The following is a 6,560-nucleotide window of genomic DNA, read 5'->3' on the forward strand; positions in this document are numbered from 1 at the left end:
GAGGAGGAGGAGGAGGAGGAAGAGGAGGAGGAAGAGGAGGAGGAAGAGGAATGGGAGGAGGAGGAGGAAGACAACCACCACCCTACTACCTCCTGGGAATGGCCTATTGGCTACCTGTTCCCTAAGTGACTAGCCATCAAATATAGCTTAGGTGTTGCTTGCACAGGCAAGGAGAGCATGCTCTGAGAGAATTTAAGGCCAGGTTTGGTCCTGAGGTTCTGTGTTGATTGGATAAGATCACAATGCAACAGACTGGGATTGGTGAGCATAGGGCAGTCAAAGTTTTGGTTTATTAATTAACTTAATTCTTTGACAATTTCTGCATGTATATATATATATACATGTATATATATGTATATATATATACATGCACATATGTATAGTATATGCATTTTGATTACACCCTAACTCCCTCTCATCCCTCTTCCAGCTCTCTGACAATCCCTCTCCTCACAACAGGCGTCCCTCCTGTTTTCATTCCCTTTTTTGATTTTTGTGAGCCAATGTGTTTAATCAAGGTTGCCCACATGGGCAAAGCATGGGTGTGGCGCTCTGGATTTGAGCATGGTGTACTCAGAAGTAAGCTACACCACTGAAGACAATGACCTGTCCTTCCCTCAGCAGCCATCAACAGTCAACGGTTCCCCTATGATCCACCCCGTATGATGCCTGAATGTTGATGGGCCCAGTCTTGGGCAGGCCCCACACAGACAGCTGCTGCCGCCAAGAGTCAATGAGGGCAGTAGCCATGGCGTGCCCAGAAAATGGCATTTCACAGTCCCTTCTCCCATCCTCTGGCTTTTAGACTATCTGCCTGCTCCATTTTCATTGCGTTCTCTGAGCCTTGGAGGAGATAGAAGTGCCCCATTTAAGGTTGAGCATTTATCAGTCACTTAATTCTATCACTGTCTAGTTATAAGTCTTTGCCTTACACATTACCGGCTCCAGAGACACTTCTTTTACTAAGGCTGAGACCAGCACTAATCTATGCCTAGAAATACTTAGAAGGAGGCTCAACAACGTGTTTATTTAAGAAAACCACAGTAGTCAGTTCCTTGCTAGGGCCTACGACCTCCCTGCCATGGGCTTTGGACCAGTCTTCAAATCCAATCAGAAAGTAGTCGGTTACCTTCACAATAGTCCTGTCATGATTATACTGGTGGGCACATCTTGTCAGGCAGGTCAGTGGTGTAACTTGCAGGGTCCATAGCTGGACAGGACCATTGATGGTTTTCCCTCCACAGCTCTGTACACAGCACCTTCTGGCACTATGAAAACTAGCCAGCAGAGAGGAAGTTTCTAGATTAGTTGTAGCTTGATTTTTCTATGCCAGGTACACAAGCATGTGGTATCTTCAGCCATAGAGTCTTCCCTTCTGATATGGTTCTGGTGGGCAACATAAGCAATGGGAGCAGCCTGTGTCATTTGGAGGACTTTGGGGTTTCCCTGAACAATAACTCATATGGAGGGATCCTACACCTATGATGCAGGTTCCAGATCTTCAAGAGTCATTCGGTGCTCTCCCACTGAAAAGTTGAGCACTTGAAAATGGGCTTTGCAACATTGATCTTCCTGGACAAGAGTATCCTTCTATGAGAAAACACATGCTGATAAAGATGGTGGAGTTTTAATGGCATGCTAATGAATACGGTAAGCTGTGGGGTGTGGATGGTTTCATTCTCAGACCTACTTTTTGAACCCTTCATTCTACATTCTGAGGGAAAGGCCTCATTAAGAAAGGGATTTCTTCTGTCAGGGGTGGGGCAGCACATCTGCTAGGGCTCAGAAGACAAAAGTGAAAGGATGGTGAGTTAGGGGCCAGCTTGGATGACAGATATAACAAGACTCTATTTCAAACAAACCACAAAGCAAACACCAAGAGACTGAAGAGATGGGCAGTGTTGCTCAGTGGTTAAGGTGACTGTTTCTCTCTCTCTCTCTCTTTCTCTCTCTCTCTCTCTCTCTCTCTCTCTCTCTCGTCTCTCTCTGTTTCTCTCTCCATCCATCTATACACTGTAGCTGTCTTTAGACACATGTCTTTAGAAGAAGGCATAGGATCCCATTACAGATGGTTGTGAGCCACCCCTATGGTTGCTGGGAATTGAACTCAGGACATTTGGAAGAGCCGTCAGTGCTCTTAAACTCTGAGAGCATCTCAGAGTGGAGATGCTCTGAGAGCCATCTCTCCAGCCCCACTTGTTACTCTTGAAGAGGATCTGCATTAGATTCCCAGCACCTATAACAGCTTATAACCATCTGTAACTCCAATTCCAAGAGATCTGATGCTCTCTTCTGATCTCCGCATGCATGTGGTACACATACATATACGCACACACACACATACATACATACATACATACATACATACATACATGTGTTGGGGTTTTGTCTTTTATGGTATATTGTAATCTTAAATGCAGCCCCTAAGACCTGGAGTCTGCGCATAGCCTCTGGGACCCTGTCCCCAAGTTAATTCTGATTGGTGAATAAAGATGCCGACAGCTAATAGCTGGGCAGAAGAGACATATGTGAGGCTGAGTTTTCCCAGGCTTAGAGAGAGGAACCACGAAGAAAAGAGAGAGAAGAAGGAGCTGCCATGGAAGAAGAACAACATGCAGGAGGGAGAGAGAGAGCTGTCATGGGGTAGGAATACAGAGAACGTGGCCCTGTGGACTGGCTAATTGGAACTAAGAGCAGCCCAGATGAAACATAGTAAATAGTAATAAGTCAGTGTTATGGGTAGGGAAATGGATTCTAACAGCATGGAGGGTATGCAGCTGCTCAGCTTTATTACTGCTGTCTTAGGATTTTCCTGCTGTGAACAGACACCATGACCAAGGTAACTCTTATAAGGACAACATTTCATTGGGGCTGGCTGAAAGGTTCAGAGATTCAGTCCATTATCATCAAGGTGGGAACATGGCAGCATCCAGGCATGCATGGTGCAGGAGAATCCGAGAGTTCTACATCTTCATCTGAAGTCTTCTAGCAGAATTCCAGGCAGCTAGGATGAAGGTATTATGCCCACAGTGACACACCTACTCCAACAAGACCACACCTGCTCGAACAAGGCCACACCTCCAAACTGTGCCACTCCCTGGGCCAAGCATATACAGACTATCACAACTGCTTAAGGCATATTTAAAAATATAAAGGCTATGTGTCTTTCATCCAGGAACACAAATGGTTAAAGGTGGGAAAGAAACCCTGGGCCAGGATTTTTAATATTTTCTACTACATACTTGTAGGCAAAATACTCATACACATAAAGTAAAATAAATAATAAAAGGTTTCAGGGAACTGAAGAGTACTTATTGTTTTTGCAGAGGGTCTAGGTTTGACTCCCAGCACACACAGAAGGACTCAGAACCATGATTCCCAGCACACACACAATGGCTCACAACCGTTTGTGACTTTGGTTTCAGGGAATCTCTTCCAGTGCCTTAGGGCACTACATGTACATAGTACACATACATGTAGGCAAAATACCCATGTATTACATCTAGTTAGTTTACAGAAAATAAACACACCTAGAAATTGCTTTTAAAAGAAAAGAGTTTTCCTTGACCTCCAAGCAGATTCTGTCTCAGCCCAGTCTTATCTCCATTTTTAAGAAAAGGAATCTCTGTGCCTTGTCTCCTCCCTGTGGAGGGGAATCATTATCTTTCCATGAGTATTAGTAGCTTGGTCTGATTGGTGCAACAGCGTCAATTCTGTTATTGGGGTGAGCGATCTCTTTCTGATGGGCTTTGGAGCATGATGTCTGGTTCTGTAAACTTGTCAAAGGCTCGTGGCTGAGGAGGTCACAGGTCCTAGTGGGGAATTGACAACTGCCATTTTGCTAAGTGGATAGGATGCACCTATTGAATTGTCTTCTAAATAACCATGCTTATCCTCACAGATCTGTGCTCTTGCTGCCTGATTACTACAGAGACTCATAACTGGTCAAAATGCTGACACAAGAGTCTATGTTACTGCCCCAGTGCCCAGAGAATATCAGTGAAGAGAGGGCAGAAAGATGGTTAATAGTAAGGCTTGGGATATTGTAAAATGCTGTCTTTCAGTGGTACTCGAATTCAAAGCAGCTTCCATTTCCTACACAAGGCATGCCTGAGACTGGGCCTGACAGCATCCAGCCATGGAAGGAGGAAGGGCTTATGAGGCTCTACCATTCCTAATGGCTGATAAAGGAGGGAGAAACATTTTGTTTTTTTTTTTAAGTGGGACATTTGAAGTGGGATAACCAGTGAGATGCACAGTTCCTGTAAATAACCTCTTCCTCAGGATTCTGTAGGCAACTCCGATGAAACTCATTGGTTCACGAGAGACAGAGAGCGTGAAAGAGAGAGGGAGAGGGAGAGGGAAAGGGAGGGAGGGCAGAGGCAGATACAGATACAGAGACAGGAAAAAAAGATACGAGAGCATAAAGGGGTAGTTAGGAAGAGGAAGGAGATCAGGGGGTGAATATGATTAAATATTATACACACGGGCTGGAGAGATGGCTCAGCGGTTAAGAGCACAGACTGTTCTTCCAGAGGTCCTGAGTTCAATTCCCAGCAACCACATGGTGGCTCACAACCATCTGTAATGGGATGGGATGCCCTTTTCCATTGTGCCTGAAGACAGCTACAGTGTACTCATATAAATAAAATAAATAAATCTTTAAAAAAATTATCCACACGTGAGACCACAGTGTGCTGCTGTAGGTGTTTTGTGCCTGTGGATTAGTACATGATCTAGTCAGGACCCAGACCTTACTATGGTTCACTTCTAAATACACAGATGCAGTTGGAGCCTTCCTGCTGACTCGCACAGGCAGGGGAGCCATATGCATCCTCTCATCTCCCTATCACTGGGGCTGGTAGGTTTAGTTGGTTTCTCCTCCTCTTCCCCACTTCTTCTCTCCTCCTCTTCTTCTTCCTCTTCCTCCTCTTCTTTTAAATTTGGCACAAGTTTTTACTATGTAGCTCAAGCTGACTTCCAACTCACCATCCTCACATCCCCATATCCTGGGAGTTCAGGTGGCAGCTGCACCTCACTTTTGATATGCTCTGAAATACTATTCTGCTTAGGTATTGGGATCTGGAGGTGGGGGGATGGAATTTTCCCCAAGCTTCCTTTACCAGGGAAGTCCCATGTTTGGGAGAGTTGGATTTTTGCTGAGTGTGTATGAAACTCATTGGTTCACAAGAGACAGAGAGCGTGAAAGAGAGAGGGAGAGGGAAAGGAAGGGAGGGCAGAGGCAGATACAGATACAGAGACAGAAAAAAAGATGAAAGCATAAAGGGGTAGTTAGGAAGAGGAAGGAGATCAGGGTAAGTCTTCCTTCCCAGTCAGTAACCAGGCTTTGGGTCCTCTCACTCCCCCAGCACTTTACATTATTCACCACCCTGCTCAGTGCTCAGGGAGGCTGACCTGAATGTTCTACTCCTTTGTCTCTTCCACAAATGGGAAGCACGGTCCAGGGGTGACAGGGAGAGGAAGAAGGGAAGTCATGTGTTTGTTCCGCCAGCTCTCCCTGAGGACCTGAGCAGGTGACTGCTTCTTCCAGGGACCATTACAGATCCTGTCATGTGGCATACTCCAGCCTTTCTGTCCATGGGACACACTTCCATCCTCTTGTTTCTCCGGACCCCTGTATGGAAGGAGCTGGAACTGACTGCAGACACTCCAGAGTTGTCTGGACTTCCACACTTCTGGCTTATGCTTTTGTAAGCTACACCCCCTTAGAACTGTTAAATCTTAAAAGTTGTGTGTGTGTGTGTGCCTGCAAATACACACACACACACACACACACACACACACACACACACACACACTCACACATCATAGCCCCTTGTTGCCCTAAAACTTGCTCTGTAGACCAGGCTGTCCTTGAACTCATAGCTCTCCTTGCCTCTGTCTTCCAAGTGCTGAGATTAAAGGAGTGGGCCAACACTGCCTGGCCTTAGAACAACGTTTGAATTTTCCTCTTTCTATTGTGGTTTCGGGGTATTAGGCTAAGGTTGTGATGCTTGAATGGTAGAAGAGGTAAGCACTTTTACCCAGGGAGCCAACCCCATGGCCCATTGGCCCCTTTTATTAAATACCACAGAAATTCTCTACCAAGAGGTGTCATCTCTTACCTGTTGTGGCCTGACCACTCAAAGGCTTTGTGGAATGGCCGTATGGCTGGTGTTTGTTTCCCACTGCACTGTAGTCACACGATGCTCAGCAAGTATTTGGTGAAGTATTTGTCAAATGAATGACAGGATTTGAACTATAGTCCCTCCTCTCCATACTTCAGATGCTCGCTTGAGCATACCCATGCCGTGCACAGGTGCCCAGTGAACTCTAGGAGCTGTTAGGTTAAGCAGCGTAGAGCAGGCTAAGTCTGTGACTTGTATCCCCATGAGCTTCAACTTCCTGAGGTGTCTCAGTGGTTCATGCCCAAACAAGTAACATGTGGATGTGTGAGGAACATCTGAAATACACTGAGACAGTAAAGACAGGGTGCTTGCCAAAAGAAGAATGACGCCATTTCTCTAACTCATAAAATATCCAGTCCACAACACAGGAAA

The sequence above is a fragment of the Mastomys coucha genome, unplaced genomic scaffold (genome assembly GCF_008632895.1).
Source record: "Mastomys coucha isolate ucsf_1 unplaced genomic scaffold, UCSF_Mcou_1 pScaffold1, whole genome shotgun sequence".
NCBI lineage: Eukaryota > Metazoa > Chordata > Mammalia > Rodentia > Muridae > Mastomys > Mastomys coucha.